Consider the following 12,645-nt stretch of genomic DNA (forward strand, 5'->3'; position numbering starts at 1 on the left):
CAAGCCCATAAATAAAATAAAATCTAGATAAGATAAGATAAGATAAGATAAGACAAAATCTAGATAAGATAAGATCTAGATGAAATAATATCTAGATGAGATAAAATCAAGATATGATAAGATAAAATCTAGATGAAATAATATCTAGATGAGATAAAATCTAGATAAGATAAGATTTGGTAGAATAAAATAGTCTGCTCTCTTCAAGTCCTAGCCCAATTCTGGATTCAAGCCCAATTTCTTATAATTCTCCTGAAATTAAATTAAAAACACAAAATTAATCCAGTAGGCCCAAATGATAAAACTGCATAATTAATTTAACAATTAAGGCTAATCAGTAATTAAAATGGTGACAAAAAGGGTTAAGAATTAGGAGAAAATGATGGCACATCAGCGTGTCATCGGACTTGATTGTCTCTGGATGACGAAGGGAGACTACAATAGTCTCGGTCGAAAGACATTGAGTCTTCGACAAAGGGAGAAAATGACCATATGTGTCTCTGCGTGCCATCGGACTTGATTGTCTCTGGATAGCAAAGGGAGACTGCAATAGTCTCGATGAATCCTTCTACTAAAACGTGAACACGCTTAGCAAAGAAACAAACCTCCAGACCAGTCAAAGCAACACATATTTTTTGAAGAAAAAAAATGATGTGACTTTTGGGGGAGGAGAGCATGTTGATAGAATTTCCCGTAGCCACAAAGGAGATTCGGGATATTAGCATTTTGTTTCTAAATGAGCATTTAGAAGAAACACTGGGTCCAATTGAAAATAGAGGAAAACCGCTCAAAGTGTATAAATCTCACACAGGCAAGTGTTTCATCCTAATTCCGAACCACAGATATGTCATGACTTGACTTTTCAAATCATTTCCTATCAAATTAAAGATAACATGCGTAGTCATGGATCAATAGGACTTTTAGGAAGTTGGATTTTGGTGGGGAATTTGGCTTTTGGGTGTTCTGGCCTTTCCTTTGTCTGTTTTTTATTTTCCCTTTGGTTCAACGCGAAACAAGCACGGGCACAAAGGCTTGGTTGGTAACTAGGGAGGTGACTGCTTTAGGCATCCCTCAGGTTTCAAACAAACTTTGTTGATTTTTTCTTTTTCTTTTTGACAATTTTGCACATTGTTCATACATTGTCTGGTCCTAAGAACTTTTATGTATTCTTTATTTCTTTCTTTTCTATTTTATTTTGCTTTCTTCCAATCTTTGATTGGTTGATTTCCTTTTCTCTTTCCTTTTCTTTCCTTTAGAAGCGCGTTTATAACCCGAGGGTAAAAGAAGCTTCTTTTGGGGCCCTCCCGTTCTTTCTTCCAAGGGTAAGGGTAGAAATTCCTATCCTAAGTCAAGGTTTATGGCCGAGGAGTTGAGGTTTGGCTCAAAAGGGCCTGTGGAAGGCAGGACATGATGTATGTCAGGATCTTTGTTTAGCAAGTGGTCTCTGGAATAAGGGAATGCCCCAAATTATTTCCATGACACGCATATAATAATGATGATTAGAAATTCATGCAAAACTGATCATGCACGTACCCATGTGGACACTCAAGCATCAAGTTTTGTGGCCATGTAACACTAAGGCTTAGGGTTCATTTTCCCCCATTCAAATCAATCCAATGTTTCTAAAAAATGCTCTTTATCAAGTTATGCACACATCCGAGCCCATCTTAGGCATTCGAGAAAAACTTTCATAGCATTCACCCTTTAGGCGCACAAACATTTTTTTTAAAAAATCCTTTTATGTTTTGACCCGTGAATTTCCTAAAGAAAAACTGGTGGTCATTTTCTTTTTAAAAGCGTGTTGGCTTTTAGTTAATTAAATTTTTTCTTTTGTCTTTCTCTTTCAATCAATTTCTTTTAAGCAAAAATGATTAGAAATGGTTTGCAACCCGGGCACAGTTGGTATCTGAGGTTATGCTTTATCGAAAGGAATAAAAGACGTGCTATAAAAATACACAAGACCTCTATTTTTGGTGTTTCAGGCAAACCATTGTAGAGTACATACGACAATATGCTAGAAGCAGTAAAATTACTCACAATGAGATAACAAATAACTGAAAGCAAATACCAGGTTCAGTTCCATCACAATGGAAATAACAAAAACAACTGAAAGCAATAATGTCAGTTCAATTTTATCACAATGGAAATAACAAAAACAACTGAAAGCAATAATGTCAGTTCAGTTTTATCACAATGGAAATAACAAAATAAATTGAAAGCAATAATGTCAAATAAAGACAAATCACAAGTTTGGCGACCCTGGTCGTGTGACTCCGCCTCCTCCAAGGAAAAAGTCCATCACATCGGCCATGTCTTTGTCTTCCTGAGCTTCGTCTCCATCTCCAGAGGTCCCTGTGGGCCTTGCTCCTGTCTAAAAATCGGGCCAATCTCCAAGCCATGCCACTGTGGCTTCGAACTACTTGGGAGTAGGCCACGCGTAAGGGCTGGGATCCTGGCTCTGTTGATGTAGGGTGTATTAATAGAAGCTCTCATTCAGCTGTACCTGACCCCTATGGTTGGCCGCCTTCTGGTCAGCCACATGTCGTATACAACGTTCTAACCTCTGTAGGTGAGTAGAGGTGGACTCTAGAGATGATGGTGGTGCGTTTGCAGCTGCCTGCTGCTGGCCATCCTCTGGCTACTGTGGTGCCTAGCCTTGTGCCTGCCTGGGCATGCAGTACTTCTCGATGAAAGCCCTGTTAATAGGTGGTCAGATAAGCTTGCTGGGGGTGACCGACACTCCATAGAACTGACAGAGGCCTGTAATCAGAGCAAGAAATCCTAAGGCCCTGTTGGACTTCACTGGGTCCATCGGGTGTCTCGTAGGCATAATCCCTGCAAACTGGTAAATAACATCAGAGATCAGCTGAGCCACATGTACACTTACCTATGTCAGTATGGCGTAGACCAGCTGACACTTTGGCAGGGGGAGGTCCGAGTTATGGTCACTAGGGAGAATGTTGCTAAGCAGCAACATCATCCAGATCTGCGTGAGAGTGGTCATGCTGGTGCGAATGATCCGCACCCATCTCCCCGCTGCGTTCCAGGAAAAGTCCTGCCCCGACACGCACAACAACTGGCTAATAGCCTCCTCATCAAAGCCTGAGGCCTGACCCCTCCTCTGGCTATACTCGCACTACAGGCCTTCCTCCAAGATCAGTAGATGCCCCAGAAACTTGCTGATGGCATCTCCATCAAAAGGAATCCATTGGCCCCTCACCCAAGAGGGCATGTCTCGGACTCCCTCTTCCGTAGGCCAGGCATTAGCATAAAACTCAATGACTATTTCAGGATCGAACTTAGCCATGGGTGAAACGAGTGGAGCCCAATGCCTCCGGGCTATCTCCTCTCGGAACTCAACGAACTCTTCATCCCTCAGTTGGACTCGTCTCTCTCTGAGGAACGACCAGCCTTTGATGGTCTCAAACCGTTGCTGGTGTTCCGCACTCCAGAACCAGTGTCTATCGAAATCCATATTGGCCTGTGGGGCCGCACTGGAACCCTCTCCAACGGTGTCTTTCCTGGACCTCTTTGCAGGGAGCTTCCTCGGAGCCATCTCCTGCAAAGACACATTTGTAAATTTAGTTTACAAGAAATAACAACTTATTGCAATAAAAGCCAAATCAAACAAAAATGGCGTACACTTCTTTCCAACAACACGCAAATGTTAATATGAATTTAGAGAAAAAATTACACATCGGTGCGTGGGTTATTTCAGGGTATACATACATTTATGCACACACATTTTTTCTTGGTGAACAAATATTTCATGAGATACACCTTCTTCCGTTTGCAAAGAAATTTCTTATGTTACCTACTAAGCTATCCAACCTACATGCATATTTTGCGAGGCACTTTGCCTACCTATCTAATCATACATACATATTTGCAAGGCATTTTGCTTCCTATCTCAACATACATACATATTTGCAAGGCATTTTTGCTACCTATCTCAACATACATACATATTTCCAAGGCATTTTTGCTACCTATCTCAACATACATAGATAGTTGCAAGGCATTTTGCTACCTATCTCAACATACATTCATATTTGCAAGGCATTTTTGCTACTTATCTAAACATACAGGCATATTGGCAAGGCATTTTTGCTACCTATCTAAACATACATGCATATTGGCAAGGCATTTTTGCTACCTATCTAAACGTAACATGCATATTGGCAAGGCATTTGCTACCTATCTACACCATTTGAATGGCATTTTTTGCTATATGTTCCTATTTTGAGAAGCATTTATGTACACACACTTGAGAGGCAACTTCATGCTATACATTCACACATATTTACATTCATTTGAAAAGCAATTCCATGTCACATATTCACGCATATATACGTTCATTGGAAAGGCAATTTTTATGTTACACATTCATTGGAAAGGCAATTTTTGTACTACCTATTCACATTTTTGAAAGGCAATTTCATGTCATATGTTCCTATTTTAGGAAGCATTTTCGTGCCATATTTTCAACATACATACACTTTATTTGAAAGGTATTCGCCTCTTGCTACCTATTATATATACACATGTACATGGCGAAAAACATTTTCTCACCATCTAGGTGCCAAGAAATTATCATGGTGCAACCCAAACCAAGCGCTGGTCCAAAGGGGAAACCTCACCAACATGCTCTCATTTTCATGCTTTCTTGCATTCAAAACTAAAGGTTTGGGTTCCTAGGTCTAAGTCCTTATTTTTGACACTTATTCTAACTTCTACAAGTTGTCCATACACTCAAGAATGACGACCATATATGCACATATCAGTTTCATAAACAAAAATTCACAAACTTATGCGCAAATGCCATTGAGGCATTTCATCAAGCACTTGGTGGGCGCATGTTTAGACACGAACGAAAAGGGAATGGGGGCAATGTAACATGCCCAATTATTTCAGAATCCACCATAGGCCTATGACCATCCCATACAACCCCATAATTCCAACAAATCAAACATGAATCCAAGCATGAATTACCTCACGAAATTTGCCCAACATAGCCAACTAGAGCACTAAAATGCATCAATGGAAAGCCAAAGAATCAAGGGGAAGTTCACTTACTTGTAGGGAGTGAGTAAGAGCGCAAAAATGGAAGCAAAAATGCAAAGAATGGTGACTTAGGGCTGCAAAAACCGTGATTCCCGTGAGCTCATATGCCTCTTGAACGTTGGGGAAGATTTTGGGGTGAATGAAGCTTCACCCCTGCCCCTTTTAAGCTTTTTTGTGCAGATGTGCTCGCTTAGGCTAGCTAAGTTCACCCAGGCGAGCTAACTCTATACTGTTTTTTTTGCAAAAATTTAAAAACCCCCTTGCTATGCTTGTATATTTTTCAAATTCCTAGGATCACAAATAAACTAGGCATATTCAAACATAAAGAATAAATAAAAGCGGAAATTTTAAAGTTACTAGGCTGCCTCCTAGTAGCGTTTCTTTAACGTCTTGAGTTGAACGCGGGATGATAATTTGTTGATCATGGGCCTAGCACTTGCTCGTACCTGCCCCTAAGCTTTCGAATAAAAGAAATGACAGCATGCAGTAAATGCGAAACAATATCACAAAATACCGATACTACCCTTCACTTACCTTTATCTTGATTATGGTGTGGTATTGACCATCACCCAAAATGTCTTTTACTTATCCTTCGATTCGCAGGATGATAAGATGTAGATGCGAATGCATGCATGTTATGAATAAACGTTAAGTACAACAATTAAAAAGGTGTTATTTGTGTTCAATTTCACTTAAACGCTTTAGGCACCCCATAGATTTGAGCCAAATGGCCCGGGATTCAAAAACCAAAGTGTGTACTCCAAGACAATAAAAGACACAACACAAGGAGTTGAAATGCAAATCACTAATCCAATGTTTATTAAATGTTGCGACCATGGTTTACAAAAGATTGGAAAAACTTCAAAGATCCCAATGAGTTTTTTTTTTTTTTTTGGGGGGGGGGGGGGGACAACACGTATTGAAACCTTTGGCTGCCCCAAGTACTAGGCATAATATTGTTTGACGACATCAGAATTCACAGGCGAAGGCAATTCTACATCGTCCATGCTGGCTAGCACTAACGCTCCTCCCGAAAACGCTTTCTTCACGATGAAAGGTCCCTCATAATTTGGGGCCCACTTTCCCCTATTGTCTTTTTGGGCTTGGGATACTTTCTTCAAGACAAGATCCCCTTTGTTGAACTTGCGTGGGCGTACTTTCTTGTCGAAATCATTCTTCACCCGTCTTTGATATAATCGCTCGTGGCTCATGGCTGCCAATCTCTTACCCTCTATAAGATTGAGCTGATCAAAGCGTGCTTGGACCCATTCCGACTCTTCCAACCTGGATTCTGCTAGAATTCTTAAAGAGGGGACCTCTACTTCAAATGGCAACACAACCTTCATCCCATACAATAAAGAAAATGGAGTTTCCCCAGTTGATGTGTGCACCGAGGTTCAATAACCATGTAGTGCGAAAGGGAGCATCTCGTGCCAATCCTTGTATGACACGGTCATTCTCTGAACGATCCTCTTGATGTTTTTGTTTGCCGCCCCTACTGCCCCATTCATCTTGGGCCTATAAGGCGTGGAATTGTGATGTTGGATCTTGAAATCCTCACACATTTCTTTCATCATCTTATTGTTCAGGTTGGTCGCATTGTCATTGATAATCTTCCTAGGCAACCTGTACCAGCAGATTATCTCTTTCTTGATGAACCTAACCACCTCGCTCCTTGTCACACTAGCGTATGAGGCCGCTTCAACCCATTTGGTGAAGTAGTCAATGGCGACCAAGATAAAGAGATGTTCGTTTGAAGCCTAGGCTCAATAGCTCCAATCACATCTATTCCCCACATAGAGAAGGGCCATGGCGCGGCCAATATGTTCAAAGGCACGGGCGGAGCATTGAAATTATCCACGAATGCCTGGCACTTGTGGCATTTTCTCACATGGATACAATATCCTGCCTTCAGAATCTTTCGATCCATGGCATGTCCATTGGCATGCGTCCCAAAGGACCCCTCATGCACCTCCACGAGCATCTGTTCGGCCTCTTTGGCGTCCTCACATTGGAGCAATACCATATCATGATTTTGCTTGTACAGGATACCTTCGCTTAAAAAGAAGCCAGCTGCTAATCTTCGCAACGTCCTTTTCTCGAAGTACCATGGTTTACCGTCTTACTCCTCTTCTATCAAGTAGCAATGTGCGAGCTTGCCACGACATCTGAACTCGATGTATGACAAGTCTCCATGTGGGGTTAGCTTAAACATGGATGTTGTTGGATCGAGTGGCCTCAGAATAATTAAGAGGGGGGGTTGAATTAATTATTCCTAAACCTTTACTAATTAAAAATTTACTCTTCTAAGGCTTTTACTATGTTGTTAAGAGAATAAGCAGTAGAAGAGAAACTTAACCAAAAGTAAAAGCGGAAATTAAAATGCACAGTGGAAAGTAAAAGAGTAGGGAAGAAGGAGACAAACACACAAGAGTTTTTATACTGGTTCGGCAACAACCCGTGCCTACATCCACTCCCCAAGCGACCTGCGGTCCTTGAGATTTCTTTCAACCTTGTAAAAATCCTTTTACAAGCAAAGATCCACAAGGGATATACCCTCCCTTGTTCTCTTTGAACCTAGTGGATGTACCCTCCACTAGAACTGATCCACAAGAGATGTACCCTCTCTTGTTCTCAGTCAACAACCCAAGTAGATGTACCCTCTACTTCTACCACAAAGGATGTACCCTCCAATGTGTTAAGACAAAGATATCAGGCGGTTAAACCTTTGATACTTTGTGAATGGGGATACAAAAGAATTCTCAGGCGGTTAGTCCTTTGAACACTTTTGTATAAGGGAAAGGGAAGAATCAAAAGAATTCTCAGACTGTGTCGTTTTGAATTATTTGACAAGGGAGAAGGGAGACACAAAATAATTCAGGCGGTTAGTCCTTTATTCTTTTGGAAAAGGGAGAAGAGAGACACAAAAAGAATTCAGGCGGTTAGTCCTTGGCGAATTCTTTTTGGCAAAGGGAGAAGAGAATGAAGAGATGAATAGCACAAGTTTTCAAGGTTTAGAAAACCAGAAAACTTTGGAAAGCTTTTGGCACAAAGAAGAAGAAGAAGTTCAAAGAGATTTAGGGCTTGTAAAAGATTGATTGAATAAGTGTTCAAGATGATTGAAAAATGCAAAACAAAGCCTTGCTTTTATAGACTCTTCATGTCTAGTCAAGACAACCATTAAAAGAGTTATGACTTTTAGAAAAACTTAAAAACCAATTTGAAAAAGTCAAAAACTATTTGAAGAGTTACATCTTTTGATTTATTCAGAAACAGTCACTGGTAATCGATTACCAAACTAGTGTAATCGATTACACAAGGCTTTTATGTGAAAGGATGTGACTCTTCACATTTGAATTTGAATTTCAACGTTCAAAGGCACTGGTAATCGATTACCAAAACATTGTAATCGATTACCACTTTTTGAAATTAATTGGAACGTTTTAAATTCAATTTGAAAACTTTTTCAAAAACATTTTGCTACTGGTAATCGATTACAGCAATCTGGTAATCGATTACCAGAGAGTAAAAACTCTTTGGTAAACATGTTTTGTGAAAAATCCTTGTGCTACTCAGTTTTTGAAAAATCCTTTTCATACTTATCTTGATTAAGTCTTCTCTTGAGTTCTTGAACCTTGAATCTTGAATCTTGATCTTGATTCTTGAAGCTTGATCCTTGAATCTTGATTCTTGAATTCAACTTTCCTCTTGAATCTTGAAGTGTCCTTCAACCTTTCCTCTTGAGTCTTGAATTGTTCTTGATTCCTTCTTGAATATCTTGAACTCATCCTTTGATTGACCTTTGAGGTTTTTGTCATCACCTTTGTCATCATCTTTTTTTTATCATCATTGTTATCATCAAAACATCTTTGAATCACACTTGATTCACCATGAAGCTTTGCTTCTATAGATGCTAGAGTATTAAGCGCATCAGCCATTTGATTCTCTTCTCTGGGAATGTGGTAGAAGAAGATATCATCAAAGAACTCTGTTAATTTCTTGATGTAGGCCTGATAGGGTATCTTGTGATCCCTGGTCTACCATTCTCCTTTCAATTGATGGATCACCAAGGTTGAGTCTCCGTATACTTTGAGCAATTTGACATTGAACTCAATTGTTGCTTGGATCCCAAGGGCACATGCCTCATATTCAACCATATTATTTATGCAATTGAAGCCCAACTTTGCCGTGAAGGGTATGCATTGATTGTTGGGAGTGACCAAAACTGCCCCAACTCCATGGTCTAGGGTGTTAGACGCGCCATCGAACCACACGATCCACTTATCCCTATCTTCATCCTCCACCCCTTCCTCGAACAAGGCCATGATGTCCTCATCCGGGAATTCTAGATGCATGGGCTGGTAGTCATTGAGGGGTTTTTGAGCTAGATAGTCTGCCAAGACACTTCCCTTTATTTCATTTTGAGTGACATTAATAATGCCAAACTCAGACAACAGTACCTGCCACTGAGCGATCCATCCGGTGAGAGTGGGTTTCTCGAAAATGTACTTGACTGGGTCCATCTTGGATACCAACCAAGTGGTGTGGCTTTGCATGTACTGCCTTAGACGATGGGCTACCCACACCAAGGCACAACACGTCCTTTCAAGCAGAGAGTAATTCATCTCATAGGTAGTGAACTTCTTTCTTAAGTAATAGACGACCCATTCCCTCTTCCCAGACTCGTTGTGCTGCCTCAGCATACACCCCATCGACTCATCCAACACTGTCATGTATAGGATAAGAGGTCTCCCTGGCATTGGTGGCATGAGCACATAAGGGTTCATAAGGCATTGCTTGATCCTTCCGAATGCCACTTGACAGTCATCATTCCACTAGAGGGACTGATTCTTGCGCAAAAGCTTAAAGAGAGGCTCGCAGGTAGCAGTGAACTGCGATATGAACCTCGCTATATAATTTAGGCATCCCAAGAAACCTTGGACTTGCTTTTTGGTGTGCGGTTCGGGCATTTCAAGGATGGCCTTCACCTTGTCGGGATCCACCTCTATCCCTTTTTGGCTTATGATGAAGCCGAGCAATTTTCCCGACTTAACCCCGAATGTGCACTTGGCAGGATTCAATCTTAACTGGTACTTCCGCAGTCTCTCGAACAACTTCTGCAAGTTGATGAGATGTTCCTCCTTGGTTCTAGACTTAGCAATCATGTCATCCATATAGAATTCAATCTCTTTTTGCATCATATCATGGAATAATGCTACCATAGCCCGTTGATAGGTTGCCCCAATGTTTTTTAGCCCAAAGGACATCACCTTGTAATAGAACATTCCCAAGAGGATGACGAACGTAGTCTTCTCCATGTCCTCCGACGCCATCTTTATCTGATTGTAACCTGAGAATCCCTCCACGAAGGAAAACAAAGCGAAATTGAATATGTTATCCACAAAGACATCGATGTGCGGTAAAGGAAAGTTATCCTTTGGACTGGCTCGGTTTAGGTCCCGATAGTCCACGCACATTTGTATCTTCCCATCCTTCTTAGGGACTGGCATGATGTTGGCTACCCATTCAGGGTATCGAGCCATGGCCAAAAAGCCAGCATGGAACTGCTTTTTCACCCCTTCTTTGATCTTTAAGGACATCTCGGGCTTCATCCTTCTTAGTTTTTGCTTTACCGGGGAACAATCGGGATTCAGCGGTAACCGATGTTGTACAATATCGAGGTTCAAACTGGGAATATCTTGGTATGACCAAGCGAAGATGTCTTGGTAGTTTCCAGCAAAACCACCAACTCATCTCGGACCGGTGTGGTCATGCCTGTGCCAACCTTTACCTCTTTCTTTTCCTCGCCAACACCCAAGTTCACTTCTTCATCCTCGGCTTGGTTTGCTATTTGTTCAAAATCAACGTCAGGGTCCTCATAGTACCCTCACAAGACTCGTCGTTGGATCTATACTATTTAATCGTAACAGAAATAAACATGCAGACGAATAAGAATGGATGAAGGTGTAAGAACAAATGAAGAAAAGATCGTGTTATATATCTGATAGCAAAAGACAAAGCCCAAATAGGGAGAAAACCCTAAAGCCTAGGCCCACCTATAGGGTTAAGACTAACAAATTACATTATGTTCACCATGGAAACTCCAAGTTGCTCGACAAATTGCTAGTTCCCTAATTCGAACTCAGGAAGGCACGACTATACCTAGTTCAAATGCTCTTGGGGGGCTTCATCGTGGGTCATGGCGACTTGCCCTTCACACCTCCAGCCCGCGCTTACAAAGCTTTCACTGATGTGACACAAAGGAGTCTCTTTCACTTGTGGCCCTTGTTGCTGGCCCATGCTCTTGCCCTTCCTTTCTAGGGCGCTTCTTCTCACATCGGCGCGTATGGGCTTATATCCTAGCCTGAACCTTCCATGGTTCTCCTTGAATTCCACCAAGCTAGCCACGCCATCACCGTTTTGACCTAAGCCCATTCTGGGCTCATACCTGTGCCCTAACATCACTTGGGCCACCATCAATGCGGCGTTGGATGAACATGGTTGCACAGGGAGAGACTCGACAGAGGCGTTGCTCACTACCTTGAATGATTGAAAAGCTATCTCCAAGGATTCCTCTGCGGCCTCTACATAAGGCTAGGGGAAGGACAACTTACCAGAATGTCTTCTTCCCTTGAGACGATGATCAACTGCTCTTCCACCACAAACTTCAACCTTTGGTGTAGCATCGAAGGGACAACCCTGATTGCGTGAATCCAAGGCCGACCTAAAAGGCAGCTATGGGCCAGGTTGATATCCATCACTAGGAAAGTGATCTGACAAAGGTGAGGTCCAACCTGAATTGGGAGGTCAATCTCCCCTATTACGTTTTGGCAGCTGCCGTCAAAAGCCTGTACTATCATGGAGCTCGGCCTTAGACGTGACACGTTGAAAGGCAGCTTGTCCAATGTACTCTTGGGCATGATGTTAAGTGATGAGCCGTTGTCGATGAGTACCTTAGCCATGCTGTGGTCCATACACTTAACGGACACATACAAGGCCTTATTATGTTCCCACCCCTCGAAGCTCCTCATCGGCGAAGGTGAGGTAATTATTGGCAGTAATGTTGTTGACGATGCCCTCGAAGCCCTCCATAGAGATATCTTCGACTACGTGGGCTTGATTTAATACCTTAACCAGCAGTGCCCGATGAGGCTCGGAACTCATGAGTAGCTCCAATAGGGAGACCCTAGTTGGGGTCTTGTTGAGTTGTTCAATTACTTTGAATTTGATTTGTTGAATGATCCGAACGAATTCATTCGATCTTCAACAGATACCTTCTTTTCGCCAAAGTCTCCTTCTTTTTCAGCGAATCTCCCCGCCGGGACATCCTAATCCAGAGTGGGGCTTACTTTGTTGGTCTCTTCCGTGCCCACCTTTGCTTTTCCCTTGGCGTCCTTGGATCGCACCAATGGGTCAGGTGCCGTGAAGACACGCCCACTATGGGTCACACCGCTTATGCCAGTGATGTTAGTAACCTTGGCAGAGCATAGGTTACCTTCGATGGCCTCGTCCTTTTTTTCGTTTGGCTTTTGAGGGGCGTACCTCCATGGGACCGCCTTGTTGCTTCTATAAAGGAATGGG

The sequence above is a fragment of the Glycine max genome, chromosome 19, assembly GCF_000004515.6.
Source record: "Glycine max cultivar Williams 82 chromosome 19, Glycine_max_v4.0, whole genome shotgun sequence".
Classification (NCBI taxonomy): Eukaryota; Viridiplantae; Streptophyta; class Magnoliopsida; order Fabales; family Fabaceae; genus Glycine; species Glycine max.